Raw genomic sequence first — 22183 nt, forward strand, 5'->3', positions numbered from 1 at the left:
TGATCAAAGTATACATGACGTTCGCAGATATGGTAGGATTAGTAATCCTCCTGAGAGATATGGGTTTCTCATAGATGGTTGCTATGTGGTTGATTTGGATAAACCAACAAACTACCAAGATGCTTTATCAAGGATTGATAAAGATAAATGGCAGGAAGCCATGAACGCTGAGATGCAATCCATGTATGACAACCAAGTTTAAGAACTTGTTGCACAACCTACTGGCTCAAGGCTGGTTGATTGTAAATGGATTTTCAAAATGAAAACCGACATACATGGAAACTTGGATACATATAAAGCTAGACTTGTAGCAAAAGGTTTCACTCAAACTCAAAGGGTTGACTATGATGAAACTTTTTTGCCCGTGGCAATGCTAAAGTCTATTAGGATATTACTTGCGATTGCTGCTCATTATGATTATGAAATATGGAAAATGGATGTCAAGACCGCTTTCCTAAATGGACATCTTGAGGAAGATGTCTATATGGTTCAGCCTGAAGGTTTTGTTGATCCGAAATATCCTAAAAAGGTATGCAAGTTAAAGAAGTCAATCTACGGATTGAAACAAGCATCTAGAATGTGGAATCATCGTTTTAATGAGGAAGCCAAGAAATTTGGCTTCATTAAAAATGGTGATGAAGCTTGTGTATACAAGAAAGCTAGTAGGAGCACTATCATGTTCCTTGTATTATATGTGGATGATAAATTATTATTTGGGAACGATATTTCGGCAATGCAAGGTGTTAAAACTTGGTTAAGTAAATGCTTCTCCATTAAGGATCTTGGCGAAACACAATATGTTTTGGGAATTGGGATCTACAGGGATAGATCCAAGAAACTGATAGGTTTGAATCAAAGTGCATACATTGAAAAGATCTTGAAAAGGTTCAAGATGGAGAACTCTAAGAAAGGTTTGGTACCTATTCAAAGAGGAACGATTCTCAGTTCATTTCAGTGTCCTACCACGAAAGATGAACAAGAGAGAATGAATAAAGTCCCGTACGCATCTGCTATTGGGTCAATCATGTATGCAATGATATGTACTAGACCGGATGTGTCATGCGCTCTTAGCTTGACAAGTAGATACTAGAATAACCTAAAAAACAGTCATTGGATTGCTGTTAAAAGTATATTGAAATACCTTAGGAGGACTAAGGATATGTTTCTAATATATGGGTTTGGTGAGGAGGAACTCGCTGTAAAAGGTTACGTGGACGCGAGTTTCCAAACTGATCGAGATGATTCTCGGTCACAGTCCGATTATGTCTTCACGTTAAATGGAGGTGCGGTCTCTTAGAAGAGTTCAAAACAGGATGTTGTTGCATTATCCACTACATAATCAAAGTACATTGCCGCTTCATTGGCAGCTCAGGAGGCTGCATAGATGAAGAAATTCATCGATGACTTAGGAGTAGTCCCTTCCATCAAGGACCCTCTTAAGATCTTTTGTGACAACGAGGGTGCGATTGCTCAAATCAAAGAACCTCGTGCTCACCAAAAGACCCGTCATATTGAGCGAAGATTCAACTACATAAGGGATGAAGTTGAAAAGGGAAAGATATGTATTCAAAAAGTTCACACAGATCTTAATATAGCGGATCCACTCACGAAACTCTTACATGGTGCAAAACATCAAGGGCATGTTAGTGCATTAGGGCTTCGATATTCTAGTGATTGGTTGTGATCTGTTTTATGTATTGTAACGGAACGAAGTGGTTCAAACTCATTTATATAATTATGGTGTTAATTTATTAATCTTGAGTCAGGTTCATGTTTTGCATATTTTATCCATGAATAAGTAATTATTCTAAATTCCGTAGTCGATCACATTTGTGGAAACAAATGTGAGGTTTAGACTATTATGAACTTGGATTGGTATACATTCACGGGATGAATGTGGGGCAAGGTTGCAACCAAGGTTCATAGATATTTGTGGGATACAAATATTGGAAGACCCGCCCTCAAGATTTACTAAATGGAGCCTTTGTGGTTGATCACATGTAATCTTGAGTAAAGGCGAATATCATTGTATCCTCTGACCTGAGATACATATTGGGTTTGGATATTCACCAAGTATTGTACCTTGATTCTTTCCTTCGCTATTCTGAAATATGGTAGTTCATAAGGAAGAGCTCAGGTATAATGCAAGGTATATATTTAGGACGTATGTAGTCAAGATAGAATTTGTCCCTCTTATTCGTTGAGAGTCAGATGTCTAAGGCCTGATAAAGTTAAATCTAGAAGAGAGTGATCACTCTGTGTCTCTTGGATTTAACATGACATCTTGGATGAAAGGATATAATGAAAAGATTCACCTATTCATATTCGAGATGGGAACTCGAAAAGGATGATGTTATTGAATGGCACAAAGTCATAACATATTAGGGGTGATGGACGGTCGTTAGGTGGTATCCATCACTTGCATTGATTTCTTATTTTTCTCGTGCAAGTGGGAGATTGAAGGTTTTTCGTATGCCCGAGAGACATATTAAGTTGATGTGGCTAATATGTTATGATCCAAGTCAGGTCATACCCAATAACAAGCTTACTGACACCTTAAACGTATTTAATCTTAATGACTAAATCATTAAACGAATACGCGACACTTGGATTTTAGAAAATCGATTTTCTAAAATATTATTACTTGAGATAAATTATTTGGATAATTTATATGATAAGGATTTAATTATTTATAAGATCAAATAATTATATTGTGATACATTTTATAAAAGGGTTTATAAAATGTAAGTAACAAATGCATGGTGTTTTTTTACAACAAGTTTTTTTTATATAAATAAAAGTTGTTATTTAGTGACATGGGGGCAGATTTTAGGACTCCAAGAAGTCCACCCCATGCTTGTTTGTTACTTTTAATAAGACACAAGTCCTTATGTGTTTGTAGCTTGACCAAAATACAAGAACACATGCATTCAAACATCAAGTAATAAGCAAAACACTCTCAATCTTTTCTGCTGTATTCTGGCAGAAACTTTTAGGGAGAAGAGGGTGTTCTTGAGTTTGTTTGGAAGCTTATTTTCAAGTGTCAATAAATCCTAACCATAGTATAAGGTGTTGGTGTAAAGTTTAGGGTATAATCACTTGAGGTTTCATTGTTTTGTGGCTTCATTCATCATCATTCCTTGGAGCATGCTGCTGTCCAGATTATAGGGTGCAAAAGAAAGGGTTCTAAGCTTGGTTTGAAGGTGATCAAGTGTCATTAAATCCAAACTCAATTAAGGGTTGTGTTGGTGCAACAATAGCTTGGGCTTTTACACAAATTGTTCATCTTCTTGTTCTTCAAACTCACCCTCAATTAACTTGAGGAGGTACTACATCTTCCTTCTTAATATATATATATATATATATATATATATATATATATATATATATATATATATATATATATATATATATATATATATATATATATATATATATATATATGTAAGCATTTATCCATGACTTGATATTAATATGGGATTTAACAAAATGGCTTAAACATATGTACTTGTTCTCTAATTGCTTCCGCTTGCTTTAACTATCTTAAAATTGGTTTTAATGATTGTGTAAACTACATGAACATGTTGCAAGCTAAAATGTTAAATTCCATCAATAACTTCATACACTTATGTTGGATCTAAGTTTCTATAGCTTATGGTCTTCCGAATTTGTTGTAAACAAGAGCTTATAAGCTTATATACATTTTACAAGATAAAAATCTAAGTTTCATAACTTATGGTTTTATTAAAGTGAAGATCCAAGTTCTACAATTTAGGATCTAACTTAAGAACACTAGATATAGACTTTCTAGTCTAGGATCTTTAAGATCTAGCTAAGATCTAAGTTCTACAACTTAAGATCTTGTTTATTTAGTTTACTTTTAAGTTTATAGCATAATATTACTATTAGAACTCGTGTATGTGTCGGATCTAAGATCTTGATGTAACTTTGGTTCATCAACCTACTTACAACCCTCAAATGAGTTGTGCTACTTATCTTAGACATACACTAGTGTCATGATGGTCAAAATTTGGTTAAGGTGATGCAAACACATCAACGAGTTGTACACTTGAAGCTACAAGCATCAAGGATGAGAAACGAGATGAGCATCAAGCACCAAGAACCCACCGGAACACTTTACTTACTGTTTTGTGGAACTGATCAATAATCTGGGCTACTGGAAAAGTTAATTTCCAGAATGTTTGGTTCGAGTAGATGACTTTTCATTTAAGACTCGTCTTAATCCGATTTACGGTTTAGGATTTATAGCCATCTGAAAGTCACTACACCCTTTTAACGTTGTGTTGAAATTTCTGACCTACTCGCACTTAAACCATCGCCACGGTCAAACAAAGATGAGTTTGGTTCTGAATTTTGGTCAGAAATTAGTGGACTCACATACGGAGCCATAGTCACTGATTACGCATCTTTTCGATTTACGTAGAGGTCGTAGCATCTGATCAAAATCAGCCTTTGTTTCGATCTCTGTTCTTGATTGAAAACTTACTTTACTCTTTTGTTTGATGATGAATAATGATGATACTTAAGACCTAATTTACATACCTCTAAACCTTTGGGAACGATTTACTGACTTAGTAACTTTTGACTTAGGTTGAGGACTTTTCGGACAACTACTTGCCTACTTATCTCATATCGACTTAACTACTTTGCACTGTGAGTTATAGCATCCCTTTTTACTTTAACTATTTTGGGAACTAAGAATACATGCGCATTTTACGTTTTACATACTAGGCATGAGTACTTAAACTTTATATATGTGTGGGTTATACAATGGCATAAACTTTCCCCTTAGCTCGGTAACGTTTAGTCATTGGTTTTTGAACCGGTGAACTCGAATCTTAGATATGGATCCATAGGGTTTGACATCCCCACTCGGGCTAGTAGCGCTAGCATTTAATGGGTGTTTAATACTTCGTAAACTTACGCACTCTCCAAGTGTACTTTTAGGGGGTGATGATTACGTTAAGTTAGTTACCAAGTGCCCACGGTTAAACATATACTTTATCATACTGATTTGAATTACTGATTTAAACTACTGGTTGAAGCACTGAAATCTCGTGGCCTACATTACATTACTGATTACAAACAAATTATAGCTCACCAACATTCGTGTTGACTTTTTAAGCATGTTTTTCTCAGGTGCTTAAACGTTGTTGCTTCCGCTGTTAGATTTGCTGTCTTGGTGTTACAGACTTGCTGTGTTAGACTTCCACTGCACTACTTAGAGATGTCTCAATCATAGAACTTTTATTTTGCATTCGTAACTTACATTATTTTCAAACAATGGCTTTGTAACGACCTTTGGGTCACGTACTTATGTTTATGCTTCTATTCATAGGAAGCACGTCATCGTTTGTAAAACGCTATATTTTCATGAATGCAAAATTGGTTTTCAAACAGCATATAGTGTATGACCTTGTAATGATCCTGTTGTTGATGATCCGTACACGATGGTTTTGTACGGGGCGTCACATTTGGTATTAGAGCATTGGTTGTAGGGAATTAGGTTGTATTAGTGAGTCTTGAACGAGTCGAGTAGGATTCGCTAATAGGACTAATCTACAACTTGCTCGTTTACTTGTTTCTGCGGAACCTGCTGCATGCTTCTGTGTTATATTACTGCATGTTACTGCTTACTACTATTGCATGCCACTACTTACTTCTACTGCTGTATAAACTTGTTGCATGCTACCGTTTCCTTTTACTGCTATGTAAACTCGCTGTATGCTTTTGATTATTCTCGCTACTGCATACTACTATCTGCTCTTAGCATGTTACCTTGGTATGATACTGTCACTGTTGCCATGCTACATACTGCTGTAGACGATCTAGGCTGCTGTAGTCGATATGTCTGATTACGCTCTTTCTACATGCCTGCTATTCGCTGTACTGACTTGGAGAACTTATCCTTCCCAGTTCAGATGTTTTCTGAACTACATTTCCCACTCGTCTAACCCTAAGAACTAGAAATGTAATCCACCTGTTACTACTGTTCCACCATTCCAGAGATTGAAACATTACTTCACGCAATCTAGATGGAGTACCCCTCGGATTACACGCCCACTAAAGTTAATCCTCGGAGTAGGACATATGCAAGGACTTGTCGGAGTAACCGCACCCCGAGCTCACTCTAATTAGCCACGTACAATGTATGAACATTAGAAGGCTGTTCAGTTTCACCGAGTTGACTCGTATCCCGTACGCTTTCATGACCCTCACTTATCTCTTTCACTGCTCGACGATCTAACGACACCTCTAGACTTAGTTCCATGACACTCCTAGGCATTGGAGAAGTCGGGAAGACATCTCCTTTCATAAGGACAGAGTGCCTTCTACAGATGCTCAGCCATACCCAAAGACTTGAGAGTCGCCTCGAGACATATCGTATCACTACTTGCTACATGTACAACTCGACACGAGACCCAGATTGAATTTCTAGAAAACCCGAACATTTTGAAGAAATTATGGGACATTTAGGCATTGATGCATGACCTACGAAACCTACGCGCCCGCACCAAGAAATCGTGAGATTAATTACGTAGATTCTGTTTTAAGATAGCATAGATAAAGCACCGTTAGATGAAGTTGAGTAGAACTGGAAGTGATCACGTTACATTGACCATATGAAATGATATTGGAATGAACGTACGATTTAGTACAATATAATAACGCCAGGCCAGCGTGATTATATTGAGGTAAATCATGCAGAAGTTCCAATGTTACTACATGAGGAATATGAGGTGATCCAGGGAAAAAAACTTTTTAGCAGGGATCACTTGAGCATACGCATTGTAGTCTGTTAAAGGTAGGGAAGGAATAACCACGTAGCCCAGATACTGTACCAGAAGGGTCTTGATTGCGGAATTGATAATCCGAAAATTTGTTATAGATATCGACACCCTGAACATTTAAGGAAAAAGTTCCCATATAGGAAAAACTTTAAAATTACCTGCGGTAAAGCAATCGTTATGGAGACTCGCATGGAATCCTGATTTTATCTAGGGTACGTTTCGTCACAACGTTTTATTGTTTCGGAGTTGTTTAATACCAGAACGATAGAAACCTTATACCTAAGAACCTTAGCATTATGAATAATAAGCCATTAACAACCATGAGGGTTAAGTATTCTATAGGACAAGCAAATGGTCAGTTGGCGAAGATAGAGGAATAATTTAAGGTAGTACCTTAAAATTAACAGGTGGGTCATTTAGAGATGACCTCATATTAACAAAACTTGGAAGTTTTAATGTAGTAGTTGAAAAGGATTAGTTACCTACGCACAAACAAATGATATTTGTGAAGGTTGATAGAATTTTTCGCGATAGTATAATAAGATTTGATTGGAATGAACCTTAAGAATTACCTAACACCCATCAAGTTAGGAAGCTTTGATGAAATAGTTGGAACAAACTGGCTTTCAAGGATGAAAGCGAAAGTTATTTATAGTGAGAAAATTTTTCGTATACCTCGTGAGAATGGTAAGCTAAAATCCATCTGGGTTACTTCAACAGCCCAAAATCCCACAATAGAAATGGGAAAGAATAACGATAAATTTCCTAATAAAGTTACCGAAAACGGTAGGTGGTTAGGATCCAAGTCTGCTCACTTTCTAGCCATTAGAGAGACTGATACAATGGACAAACTTGCACAACGATACCGAAAGGAAATCGTATCCCGTCACTTCAGCGATTCAAATTCTATATTAAAGATTACCCAAGAATCTTATTTGATACTCATCCTTACGCGACTCTAAATCCTAACTTATTACGAGAAATTACTTATTCGACGATAATCACAACATCATCCTTCTTACTTCGATATTAGTCATACCAGTTTGAAATTTTACAAAAATTAATGAGTGGTTAATTCTCATCCTCATACTCCCCCATTCGTATCTCACTTATAAGCAACAACTTCACACTTAAGCATTTTCGGTCAAAGGACTTGTGCCCTACTAATAGTCATCAACCACATTTAAATCCAACAGTTTTCATTACCTCGTAACATTTTTGTTCAAATATCACCCGAGATTTTCAAAAGTCTTTTACTCGGTTCTCATCAATCTTTTTTCAACTTGTAACCTCCGAAATATGAAAATGTTGTTTGCCAAAATTTTACATACACTGTTTTACTGTGCGATCCTCTCAAAGTTTTCTAAAAACAATAAAATAAATAAATTTATTATATTTGCCATACGAGCAAATTTTAGAAACCGTATATGTTAAAGTAAATAATTACTTATTTTGACTAGTGCATGTGAGAATTTTACTTTCATTTTTACAAATCCATTCTTTTAATCAAAAGATATTTTACTTAAAATAGTCTATATTTACTAAGAACTTCGTTTCTTTTCTTATATTGTCACCTTAAATAATTTTTATAAAATTTTCATTGCTTGCTATATAAAATTTTGTCGTGTTATTCGTATCCAAGTCATCATGAAGACTTTACAACCGTTGAAATCGAGAGATTCATGTGTGTATGTGTTGAAGACACTTACTGCCACGTCATTCAGAGCGTTTGGGCATCCACTAAAACTTAAACCATTTAAAATTATTGCGTTACCCCAGGGATCTTATTCGCCACACCTGTTGGAACAATGCTCTTTCTTACATAACTCTAAGTCCTGACTTATTCCAAGAGACTCTCATTTAGTGATACTACCACCATCAGTATTCCGACTTTATTATTAGTCATAACCTGTTTGGCATTTTGTAAAGTCAAGAAGCGATTAACTTCTCATCCTCATGCTCTATCCTTCATACCTCACTTTTTAGCAACGGTTTCGCACGTGAACATTTTTGGCCCAAAGACTTATGTCCTGATAATTATCAAAACTACATTTAATTCATTAGTTTTCATTATCAAGTAACTTGTCACCCGATGATTTAAAGATTTTCCACTCAATCTTTTTCAAATCGCAACCTCCGAAATACGAAAAGCTATGTTATCAAAATTTTTACACGTTGATTTTTACACGTTGATTATTCTTGCGGTCCTCACGGGATTTATGGACAAATGAAAGTAATAAGATTTTCTGTCACCTATGCGATTTATAAAATCATATATGTATGTATGTAATTAAGTTAATAAATTTACCCTTACTTATTTTGGTTAGTACATACTAAGTTATACCTTCAAATTATTCAAAAAAAATCGCTCCTTTACTGAGTTGTTTAACTTAAGTCAAATAGTTTTGTGCAGAATGGTACACGTTGTACATACTTCTAAATTTACTAAAAACTTCGTTCCGCTTATGCTGTCACGTCAAATGTTTAAAGGTTTTTCAAAACTTTCTTGATTGATTTTATTAAAGGTTTTCGTATTAGACTACACAATGTATGGACCACACTTTCTCTCGCCCTCCGTTAGGGATGAAACTTACCATTAAGATCTTTGTTAAAAACTCTTGAGCCACTTTAGATGGCAGTTTTATAAAATTTGTTAGAAAATCTTTGCACCCATAAAATGTTCCTTTTAAGGTTAGACATGACAAAAACGCGGGCCAATAAATCAGTTTTCTGAGGTACACTCAGTGGTCACCCTATTGTAGGAAAGGTAATAGGTGGGTTTCTGTTCTCAATACTTCACGGCAAATCGCAACACCCTCGTAAACCTCATCTCTATGAATCTGTATGTAGAAGTACAAGAAATCATTTTTGAGATTCTTTTCACTTAGAGTAAACCATTCTTTATGACCAGGGGTTCAAGTATCTTCTCATCCGTACATCCCCTTAAGTACACGGATAAATTCAGAACGAACCGCTCGAAGAGTTCACTCTCATTCAAAGATCACACCTTTCGTGCGACTTTCTTTCGGAAATGTAATATAAGATACTTTGAGAACCTATGAATCTTATTATCCCTTTTGGGAGGGGACTGCTTAAAACATTTACGACACTGATGTGGTTACTCTACACATTTCTTCCTTCGTTGGTTGCAACTATATGTTGCTCTAGTTAATGTTAACCCTAACTTCAACATGTAACTGAAAGGATAAAGTTACATTATGGAACTGTGTTTTCATTCCATCCCAGGGATAAGTTCACACGCTGTATGTTAAACTGGATGATATCTTTCATTGTTCGTTCAGACCATTCTGAAGGCACTATAAATAATTATGGATTGCAAACATTCTTAAGAAGCGGGTTCTTCATGCCTATGGCCTCCCTCCGAAATCAAGGGGCTAGTAAAATCCGTGGCTAACACTATCCAGACATCAAATCGCATGGTTGCGATCACCATGTTTTCCATTCTACCTGTCAGCTTTGTATTGCGACATAAGTAATCAATGTTTTAGATGAGCTTAGAAACATTCATGATGCATTTCACGCATCCAGTTTACTGAAGATGCATGTAAGGCTAAGCACACCATCTTTCCTTTTGTGGATATATATTCAGATGACCTACTCATGTTAATCAGAAACGAAATCAATTTGTTGATCTCTTAGGACAAGAGACTAAATCAATGGCATACACCTATTCTTACTTTTATATGCTGAAGTACCTTTCGAGGTAAATAACTCACTTCTGAGCCCACGAGTCTCACGGAACTTTGATACACTCCTTCTTATTCAAATACGGTACCATTGTTGGTCACTCCTTAAAATTTCGGGACGAAATTTTCTTTAATAGGTGGGTAATGTAACGACCCTGGATTTTCCAACTTTTATTAATAATATTTATTATTAATACTTGCATTTTAATAAATGTATTTTTATACATTTACTGGTCACCGTGATTGACTTTACATGTCCCGACTTGTCTTTGTAACACACGCTTTTCACGAATAATATTTAGAATATTATTTACATTCATGATTAATTATTATTAATCATTTTTAATTAATTAATGCAAGTAGTTAATTACTTGGGCTATTTGTTACATACTTACACATGGGCTTTTGTTAATGGATTTGGACTTGGAAGCCCACCCTACTTTTCTTAATGGACTACTAGTAAGCTCACTATTATGCTAATGATGCTTTAATACTAAACAAGGATTAATTAAGTTTATGAGGAGACTTGTCACAAGCATGCTAGCACCAACTTTCCATGCATTTAACTTTAATCCATTTTAAGCTTACACCATCTCCCAACACTTGAAAGTTAGCTTTTGACCTTCCTCTTTGAGCCTCCAAAACTGTTGGCATTCATGGGTGGGGAGGGAGCTCCAATTTTCTTTTTTGTTACTTATTTACTAGCCTTTACTTCACTTCACAAACACACAACATACTTACACTTATTTTCTCTCAATTTTCTCTCTAAAATTGTAAGTATTACATCTTCTTCTTTCCTCTCTTTTTTGCTTTGAAAAATCGAAACCATCATCATTAATTTGCTTGTTTTGTTGTTTGTTGTTAAATATCAAACTTTATGGTTTGTATCTTCATGAATCTTGTTTCTTCAATCTTTGTTTGAAGAGAAATCAAGAACAAGGATCTAAGTTTCTATAACTTATGGTTCTACACTTAAGTATTATAAAGATTTAAAGTTCATAAGCTTTATAATCATACTTGTGTTCATGTTTTGTTAACTTAAGGTTTAATTTCTTAAAGATCCAAGCTTTGGCTTGAATCTTCTTAAGTTAGAAACAAACATGAACTTGTTACTTGTAGATTTAGTTTAATTCTTTCTTTTGTAAGTATTTAATTTCGTGTTTGTATTTATTTTGGTCAAGTGTTACTAGTTAATCTTGATTTCATTTTTCTTGAAACTAAAGTTAAACTTTGTAAGTTCAAGAACTTGGAAGTATAACTTTCTAGTTATAACTTCATACGATTATGTTGGATCTAAGTTTCTATAGCTTATGGTCTTCCGAATTTGTTGTAAACAAGAGCTTATAAGCTTATATACATTTTACAAGATAAAAATCTAAGTTTCATAACTTATGGTTTTATTAAAGTGAAGATCCAAGTTCTACAATTTAGGATCTAACTTAAGAACACTAGATCTAGACTTTCTAGTCTAGGATCTTTAAGATCTAGCTAAGATCTAAGTTCTACAACTTAAGATCTTATTTATTTAGTTCACTTTTAAGTTTATAGCTTAATATTAGTATTAGAACTCATGTATGTGTCGGATCTAAGATCTTGTTGTAAATTTGGTTCATCAACCTGCTTAGAACCCTTAAATGAGTGGTGCTACTTATCTTAGACATACACTAGTGTCATGAAGGTCAAAATTTGGTTAAGGTGATGCAAACACATCAACGAGTTGTACACTTGAAGCTACAAGCATCAAGGATGAGAACCGGGATGAGCATCAAGCACCAACAACCCACCGGAACACTTTACTTACTATTTTCTGGAACTGATCAGTAACCTGGGCTACTGGAAAAGTTAATTTCCAGAATTTTCGGTTCGAGTAGATGACTTTTCGTTTAAGACTCGTCTTAATCCGATTTACGATTTATGATTTATAGCCATCCGAAAGTCACTACACCCTTTTAACGTTGTGCTGAAATTTCTGACCTACTCGCACTTAAACCGTCGCCACGGTCAAACGAAGACGAATTTGGTTCTGAATTTTGGTCAGCAACTAATGGACTCGCATACGGAGCCATAGTCACTGATTACGCGTCTTTTCGATTTACGTAGAGGTCGTAGCAGCTGATCAAAATCAGCCTTTGTTTCGATCTCTATTCTTGATTGAAAACTTACTTTACTCTTTTGTTTGATGATGAATGATGATGATACTTAAGTCCTAATTTACATACCTCTAAACCTTTGGGAACGATTTACTGACTTAGTAACTTTTGACTTAGGTTGAGGACTTTTCGGACCAACTACTTGCCTACTTATCTCATATCGACTTAACTACTTTGCACTGTGAGTTATAGCATCCCTTTTTGCTTTAACTATTTTAGGAACTGAGAATACATGCGCATTTTACATTTTATATACAAGGCACGAGTACTTAAACTTTATGTATGTGTGGGTTATACAACGGCATAAACTTTCCCTTAGCTCGGTAACGTTTAGTCATTGGTTTTTGAACCGGTGAATGTGAATCTTAGATATGGATCCATAGGGTTTGACATCCCCACTCGGGCTAGTAGCGCTAGCAGTTAACGGGTGTTTAATACTTCGTAAACTTACGCACTCGCCAAGTGTACTTTTAGGGGGTGATGATTACGTTAAGTTAGTTACCAAGTGCCCACGGTTAAACATATACTTTATCATACTGATTTGAATTACTGATTTAAACTGCTGGTTGAAGCACTGAAATCTCGTGGCCTACATTACATTACTGATTACAAACAAACTATGGCTCACCAACATTCGTGTTGACTTTTTAAGCATGTTTTTCTCAGGTTCTTAAATGTTGTTGCTTCCGCTGTTAGATTTGCTGTCTTGGTGTTACAGACTTGCTGTGTTAGACTTCCGTTGCACTACTTAGAGATGTCTCAATCATAGAACTTTTATTTTGCATTCGTAACTTACGTTATTTTCAAACAATGGCTTTGTAACAACCTTTGGGTCACGTACTTATGTTTATGCTTCTATTCATAGGAAGCACGTCATCTTTTGTAAAACGCTATATTTTCATGAATGCAAAACTGGTTTTCAAACAGCATATAGTGTATGACCTTCTAATGATCCTGTTGTAAATGATCCGTACACGATGGTTTTGTACGGGGCGTCACATATTGCCCTCTTGGTGAAGAACCTGAAGCACTTACAGGCGAACCTGTCAGAAACACCATTTTCTCTCTCATTTCCAGAGTATCTAGTCATGATTATATACTATATCAAATTCTAGATCATATTTATCTGCTCGTCCGAACCAACAATCACCCCGGTGTAACAGAAGAAGTCAACGAGCTTCGCGCTCGGGTAGTGGCTTTGGAGAATATGGTGCAAAGGTTACAAACACCAGTAGCAGCGCCAGCAGCATAACCAGTACCATCATCATCAACGCCAACAGTACCATTACCACCACCAACAACAACCGCATCGCAAACCTCAACTTCACAATCTGTCACACGAACATCAACGTCATACGCACCATAGATACCAAGGAGTACCAAAAACAATGAACGATGAAGTATTAATTCATAACTTCATTGAAGAAATATTCTGCGAAGAATATGTGGTTTCTAAAGGTTTTAGAGATTATTTATTCTAGCTCAAACCGAAAATCAAATGAGTTTAATATCATATTAACTCATTAAATCCATAATTTCATCTGAAGAAAATATATATGTATATATATTTTCATAAAGATTGTAATTGAAAATTCTTTCGTACAAACTATTAATGATGAAAATATTTTAACGGGTAGGTAATACCCGATGAATATTTAGATTTCACATTAATAATGTACATTCTTCGAATCTGATTCAACAGTCATTTACTATCCTACTTACAACCACCGATATACGTATCCGTTCACCACAGAATAACCATTTTCATTCGATTTCATATTTGGATTTTGACCTATCAGAATCCAACAAGTGGCATAACGAAGAAAAAATTGGACAAAATAAAAATTGTTAGAAACAAACAAATTAACTATGAGAAATTTTGTTAAGAAACCACGCTAACAAAATCCTAGCTAACTGTTCCTAGCTAACTGTTAAATTCCTTATTGTACATTTATTTATTTATTTATCGCAATTTTAATTCTCGCAATTTTATTTATCATCATTTAATTTCTGTTATTTATTTTACGCACTTTATAGGGACACGTATACAATGTTTTGACATATCATATCGACGCATCTATATATATTATTTGGAATAACCATAGATACTCTATATGCAGTAATGTTTGAGTTAGCTATACATGGTTGAGGTTGATTCTACAATAATATATATACTTTGAGTTGTGATCGAGTCTGAGACATGTACATGGGTCACGATACGTATTAACTGTGGACTACCAATATTGGACAATTAAAATGAATTAAAATATTGATTATAACATATGAAACTAAACAATTCTTCAAGTTTGCCACTTGATTTCATCTTAAACCTCATTTGTATCTTGACGACTCCAATCAGCGTTCAAACCTTTCATGATTCTTGAAAACACCTTAATCGAGAGGATGAACCAACCGCACTTCATCTACGGAAGAAAAGATTGATGCATATAGTTATGCACCTGGAAAACCCTCGAAACCTGAGTAAACGTTTAACACGTATCTGTGCTAATTCCTTTAGTGTTATTATTACCCAAAATAACTTGGTAATTCCTTTCAAAGTAGCAAATTTTGTCACAGCTCCAGCAAGTCAACCTCGACTTTTCGTTCGAAACAACCTTATAATCACCTTGATATATATGTGTGCTCTTTTATTGTTATCGGGGAACCTTTTATATTCCACCATATTACCATCAGCGTTTAATCATCTAAAAACACAATTCTCTTGAAACCACCTAGGATTGATAATCGATGATTCAGGTATGGCAGCATTAAATGCAGAGGAAACAGAAAAATTGTAGATGGTCTAAACGGCCAAAAGTTTGATGATAAAGAAGGGAGTGTTAGGAACACTCGATAGAAAATTTAGTACTGAAAAATAGATTGAGCAAACCATAAAGGAGACCAAGGCCAAATACAAGGATCATACCATATATTCAAAGAATCCATGTAATTCTGGATCCGATGAAACCTTCAACAAATATCTTGCTCCGTACTCATGTTAAAATCTTGCGGAAAATCTTTCTTCATCAACCATCGAACATAGAAATTCCAAAATATCATCATAAATATCTTCGATATTTCTGAAGATATTTTCATAAATATCCTCGTCCGAAATTATTTATCTCTTCGTGCTATCTATATTACATCATAAAGGATACTACTTTAGTTTCTAAATTTCTTTAAAATTCGTGGTTGAATTATGAATGATTTTGAAGTTGTAACACCCTGAATTTTGTGCGTCAGGAAATGTTCCTGAAGGTGTCAGAAAATGTGTGCACCAGAAAGAGCCACAAAAGGTCTACCTAACACTTATGCATTTTCAGAATTTACATCAGAATCAGGATTTGTCAGAATCAGTCCCTGAACTTCAGAAACTGCTCAGACCGTTGTGCGCACCGCACACCATTGGGTGAGTGCGCCGCGCACACTGCCAGCGACAGTTTTCTGCCATTATCTATTTTGAGATAAATGAGGGGCTTTTTGGTCTTTTCACTTAAGAACAGATCTGTGGCCATATTAGCAGTTTTAGATCCAATTTTGGATCACTTTCACATCCACAAACACTCTCATCAATCTTAGAGAGAGGGAGAGAGTTCTAGAGAGAGATTTGGGGTTTTAGAGAAGAAGAAGCTTGAATCGATCAAAAGCTCGGGTGTTAAAGTTGTACATCTCGTTCTTGACTATATTTTGGTAGTGTTGGTAAGCTCTAACTCCGAATTTAATTGTTATGATTCTTGTTCATTTTAGGGTTTGAGCTTGTTAGGGTTCTAAACCCTATTTCTCATGAAATTGGGGGTTTTGTTGTATTGCTAGTGTAAGTAAACCCGATTATTGTGGGTTTAGGGTTTGATGATGAATTTGAAAGTATTCATCATGGTTTGGGTGTTAATTCACTAGATTGTAAGTGTGTTGGTGTTTTAGATGTTCATAGAACATGTTAGTTGGTCAAATGGGTGTTAACCTTGATTTGGTGTCAAAATAAGTTTTGAGTCAAGTTTTGGTAAATCAAGTATGTAAATACTTGATTTAGGTGTTAATTGATGTTTTGAAAATATAATCACTAGTCGTTAGTGATTTTGGGCGTTTTGGGACTTAGGTCAAAATGGGTTGACTTTAATCGGGTTGAATTTCGTAACGACACTAGTTTTGGTTAAATGGATGTTAAACACTTTTGTTAAGTGTTAAATGACATTGAAATGATTACTACCTATGTAGTAATTTAGTGTTAAGATGTAGGTTTGGTCTAATTGGTGTCGAGTACCATTTGGGTTAAATTGTACTTTGTTGAGTGGGCTTGAATTACCACCCGAAGTGGTAATTGGTTTGTGCCCATTAGGTGTTAAATGGGCGGGTTTTTGGCGAGCAAGGTGTGATCCCTCGGCTAAGGGATGTTTTGTCGGGTTCTCTTTTAGAGAATGACTATTTATGTGGATATTGTACCTATGTGTGATATAGGTGGTTACTTGTTCGGATTTGAGGACGGAGATCATGTTACACATGACTTGTGCGGGCATTCCAAAGTGAGTGGAATGATTATATATGTATGTATATAATGTATTTATTTGTATGCTATGGTATGAACCAAAGAGCCGGTAGTGCCATAGTATGTGCGATTGTGCTATGATGTGAACTAAAGAGCCGGTAGCATCATAGTACGTGTGTTGTAGTGTGAACCAAAGAGCCGGTAGCACTACGGCATGAGTTGTTAGAGTGTGAACCAAAGAGCCGGTAGCACTTTAGCGCGAGTATGACTCGGGTTGTGATGTGAACCAAAGAGCCGGTAGCATCATAACCGATGATTATGTTGTGAACCAAAGAGCCGGTAGCACCATGACGCGAGAATGGTTAACCATATGATTTGTGTATGTGTTATAGTGTAGCATATTATATTGTTTGAGTATATGCTATTGGTTATGCTAGCTTGCGATATTGGAGGTTATTAGCCTTATACTTGAGATGGTTGCTAATTATATTGCTAGAATGTATGCGGTATGTGTGTAAGTGACTGCAAGTAGGTATATTATATATGTATATGTATAATTATTGCATTAACTAAGCTTTATGCTTACCCCTCTCGTTGTTTACCTTTTTTCGGTATTTTGTTATGAGGCTAGCTAGTTGTTAGACTAGTTGTGTAGGAGCACTTGGGCTCGATGGGGTAGCTTTTGGATATGCGGAGGCGGATTGGGGATTTGGTAGTCCCCGGGATTATGCTCTTGGTATCGGGTTGGGTTATAGAGTCCTAACTCATTTAAGTGTAAATTGGGATTGAAACTTGTATTTTGTACGAAAGTCGTAAAACTGCCTACGTGGGCCCGGTGTCGTAAAACTCGTTTTATTATTGGAACGTGTTAGTCTTGTTTATTATAATGTGTTGTGAAAAGCATTTCGTCTAAAAGTGTCGGGAAGTGGGAGATCTTTAATCAAAATTTGGAAAATCAGGACAGAGGCTGTCAGGCCTTGTGCACGCCGCACACCTAAAGGGTTGCGCGCCGCGCACCCTTTTGAAAAAAAAATCTTTTGTTACGTATTCGATTGGATAACGGGTTGAGTCGTTACAGAAGTAGTGTTGGAAATTGATGCATGAGTTAGTATAGTATAATGACACCTGATCAACGTGATTATATTACAGTAAGTCATGCTGAGTTTCTAAATGAAACATGATGATTCACAGACCATAACGTCATCATGTGCCATGTTACACGACTCTTACATTCTACCTAATCTCTGAACATATCAAGAACATATTTTCTTGATAGTCCTATCTTTTCCTTTGAAATCTGGTAATTTGACAAGTCGGATTGTACTGTTACCATTTCTTCTTAGGACATAAACTATGTTCATTCCGAAATTCATATCTACGAATTCTGGACCATTATTCGCTTGACTTAAAGTCGAGAAGAGAAAACAAAATTTTGAATTGAGGGAGAAAGAATAGGAGATATGAGCTGTGAAAATAAGGAAATGAAGAGGGTGGATTTATAGTGAAATATCCGACAGAACAATCAAAACAGATCATCGTATTTAATCAAAGAAGATCCTAATTTCCTAATTACCGGAGAATCAAATCTTATTACAAAGATTTTCTCCAAATCCCTTGAACTCTTGAAATAAATCCTGTCTACGTCAAAAGATATGACGAATCTACATTTACTCATTTCACTCTTTCGTGATAGCTTCACTCGTACCCTTCACCTAAATGAATTGTTTTATCTATATTACTCAATGATGATAAAACTCTATTTATCAACTCATTTTCGTCATGAAAACATTTTTTATTGTTAGCCATGACGACCTCGATCAAATTTCGGGATGAAATTTCTTTAACGGGTAGGTACTGTGACAACCCGGAAATTTTTGATCAAATTTAAACTTAATTTCATATGATCTCGACACGATAAGCAAAGTCTGTAATGCTGAGTCTTAAAATATTTGAACTGTTTAGATGAAATCACCCTTTGACTACTCCCGACGATTCACGAACAATTGTATGTAAATAAAAATATAAATATAATTATAAGTATATGTAGTATGTTGAATAAATAAAATACACAAAAGGTAAAATAATAAATAAAATAGTTAAGATACCATTAATATATATATGATTTATAATAATAATTATTTGCAATATAAAATATGTATATGTTAAATAAATGTTATAATATTACATAATTAATAAATTGTAATATTAATATATTACAAGTTTAATTATAGTTGTTATATTATTATTATTATCAGTATTAGTAGCATTAAAGATAATAATATGAAATTTGTTATATGTAATTGTTATATTATTATTATTATTAGTATTAATATTAATATTAATATTAATATCATTATATTGTTATTTTAATATAATATATATAAAATTGATATATATTTAATTTGCTAATATCCTTATTATTATTATAACCAGTAGTAAATTATGATCTTAGTTATTATGATTAACGTTAGTAATATTATGAGTATTATGAATAATATTATTATTACCATTTTTTTTTAGTTATTATCATTATTGTTACCTATTATCTATTTTATTATTAAAATTATTATTAATATAATTATTATTAGGATTATTGATATTTTTTTTATGTATTAATATTAATAAAATTATGAATATTATTATTATTCTTTATTTATATTTATATATAGAAATCCAAAATTTCTGCTTTACATCCTTCTCAAACTGTAACTGATTTGTACTATCAGCATCTGATTGTTGAAAATAATTCACAAATTAGTACAATCTGTTAGATTTCATTATTTGGTACGTATATTTATTTGATTTAAAAATTGTCTGCTTCTAATAATTCCTGATCAATTACCACTCTGACAAACAAATTGTAACTAGAAGACAATTGCAAACGATTATTGGTGCTGTAGTAATCATACAATCTCACATTATATATACTAACTACTGCAAATGAGAATGAAAGATAGAAAATATAAAACCGTTCCCTCTTCTTGACCTGTATCATACAACAACATGATTTCAAATCAATTTTCAAAAACTAATAATGTAAAAGTGTTAGGAATCCACCAAATGAACTTCCTGTAAAATTTCAGCTTTCAATTTCTCATATCGATTACGAATTCGAGAGTTAAACTTTAAAACTAAAAAGTCAACTGTTTCGTTCATCAAGAAATTTGAATTGGTGATGATGTTTCTGGATCAATTAAAGAATTCTAAAGATTCTAGGAACGATTTAGTACATATTTCATGTAGGAATTATAGCCTAAGAGTGTCTAAAATTTGAAATCAAGGTTCGAGTTCCTTGTCAAAACACGACAGCAATTTTATTTTATTTTTATTTTCTGTTAACCCAATTCAACAACATTTGATTGTTTCTGTTTCAATATCACACCCTAATCCAAACTTTAAATTCGCAGTTATGGTTAATTTGGATTTGGTCGATTGGGTTGCAGAAGATGAAGAAGAAACAGTTAGATATATAGGTTATATTGTTTAATACGGGTATTAAAACAGAAAACTAAGCAGCAGAGCAATGGTTTGTTAGAGTTTCGGGTGAGCGAGAGGTCTCCGATTCGAACCCGGTTCGGGGCATTCTTTTTAGAACAATCTTTGAGAGGTAGTTTTCATTTTTACATTATTATTATTATTATTATTATTATTATTATTATTATTATTATTATTATTATTATTATTATTATTATTATTATTATTATTATTACTATTATTACTAGTATTAGTATTATTATTATTATTAGCATTATTATTGTATTATTATGATAATCATCATTAATGTGATTACGAATATATTAATGTTACGAAATTAATAATAAAAGTGATATGATAAAAATTATGAAAGATGATTATAATTATTTGAATACAGGTACAATTATGAATACGATTACGAATTTAAGTTATAGAAACTGTAGTCATAAGTTTAGAGATTATATACGAAACTTATGATAAATCTGAATTGTATTATTAACAATGTTATTATGATCATTATATTTTAATGTAAAATTATCATTTTTATTATTATTATCATTATCATTATCATTATCATTATCATTATTATTATTATTAATATTATCATTTTACTAAACGTATCATTTTAATAAAAAATTATCATTTTATTTAGACTACCATTTATATTAAAATAAACATTATTACAACTATTATTATTACTATTATTATTATTATCATTATCATTCTTATCATCAATACTAGTATTATTACAAATAGATATTTTTATATAAAAATGCATTACAATAATATTAATATTACGTATCACTATATTGTTATTATTATAATGATAATCACTAAACTATTTATATACAAAATGTATCAGTTAATAGATAAATATATATATTGTTATCATATATAAACCATCATATATATTTTTTATTATTAACACATTATAAATAATGATAAATATTAGTTATATAACATATATAAATTAAATATATTAAATTGATCTAAATAACATATAATATAACTAGTATATTATTAATAATAATATATATAAACTTGTTCGATTACGATTACAGGTTTTAATAAATATACAATTGATATAGGTTCGTGAATCCGAGGCCAACCCTGCATTGTTCAATGTCGTCATATGTATTTTTACTACAAAATACAGTATAGTGAGTTTCATTACTCCCTTTTTAAATGCTTTTGCAATATATATTTTTGGAACTGAGAATACATGCGCTTTTATAACTGTTTTACGAAATAGACACATGTAATCGAAACTACATTATATGGTTGAATGATCGAAGCCAAATATGCCCCTTTTTTGCTTAGTAACCTAAGAATTAGTAAACCAGTCTGCTAATTGACGCGTATCCTAAAGATAGATCTATTGGGCCCAACGAGCCCCATCCAGGGTATGGATGCTTTAGTACTTTGAGGTATTATTTAGTATATTAGCTGCGCGCTGTATACTGGGGGATATTCTATATGCATCTTGTTAAGGTCGGTTACCAAGTGTTCAATCCATATGAATGATTTTTATCTCTATGCAGTTTGTGAAATACCTGA

This window comes from Rutidosis leptorrhynchoides, chromosome 3 (assembly GCF_046630445.1).
Source record: "Rutidosis leptorrhynchoides isolate AG116_Rl617_1_P2 chromosome 3, CSIRO_AGI_Rlap_v1, whole genome shotgun sequence".
Taxonomy (NCBI): domain Eukaryota; kingdom Viridiplantae; phylum Streptophyta; class Magnoliopsida; order Asterales; family Asteraceae; genus Rutidosis; species Rutidosis leptorrhynchoides.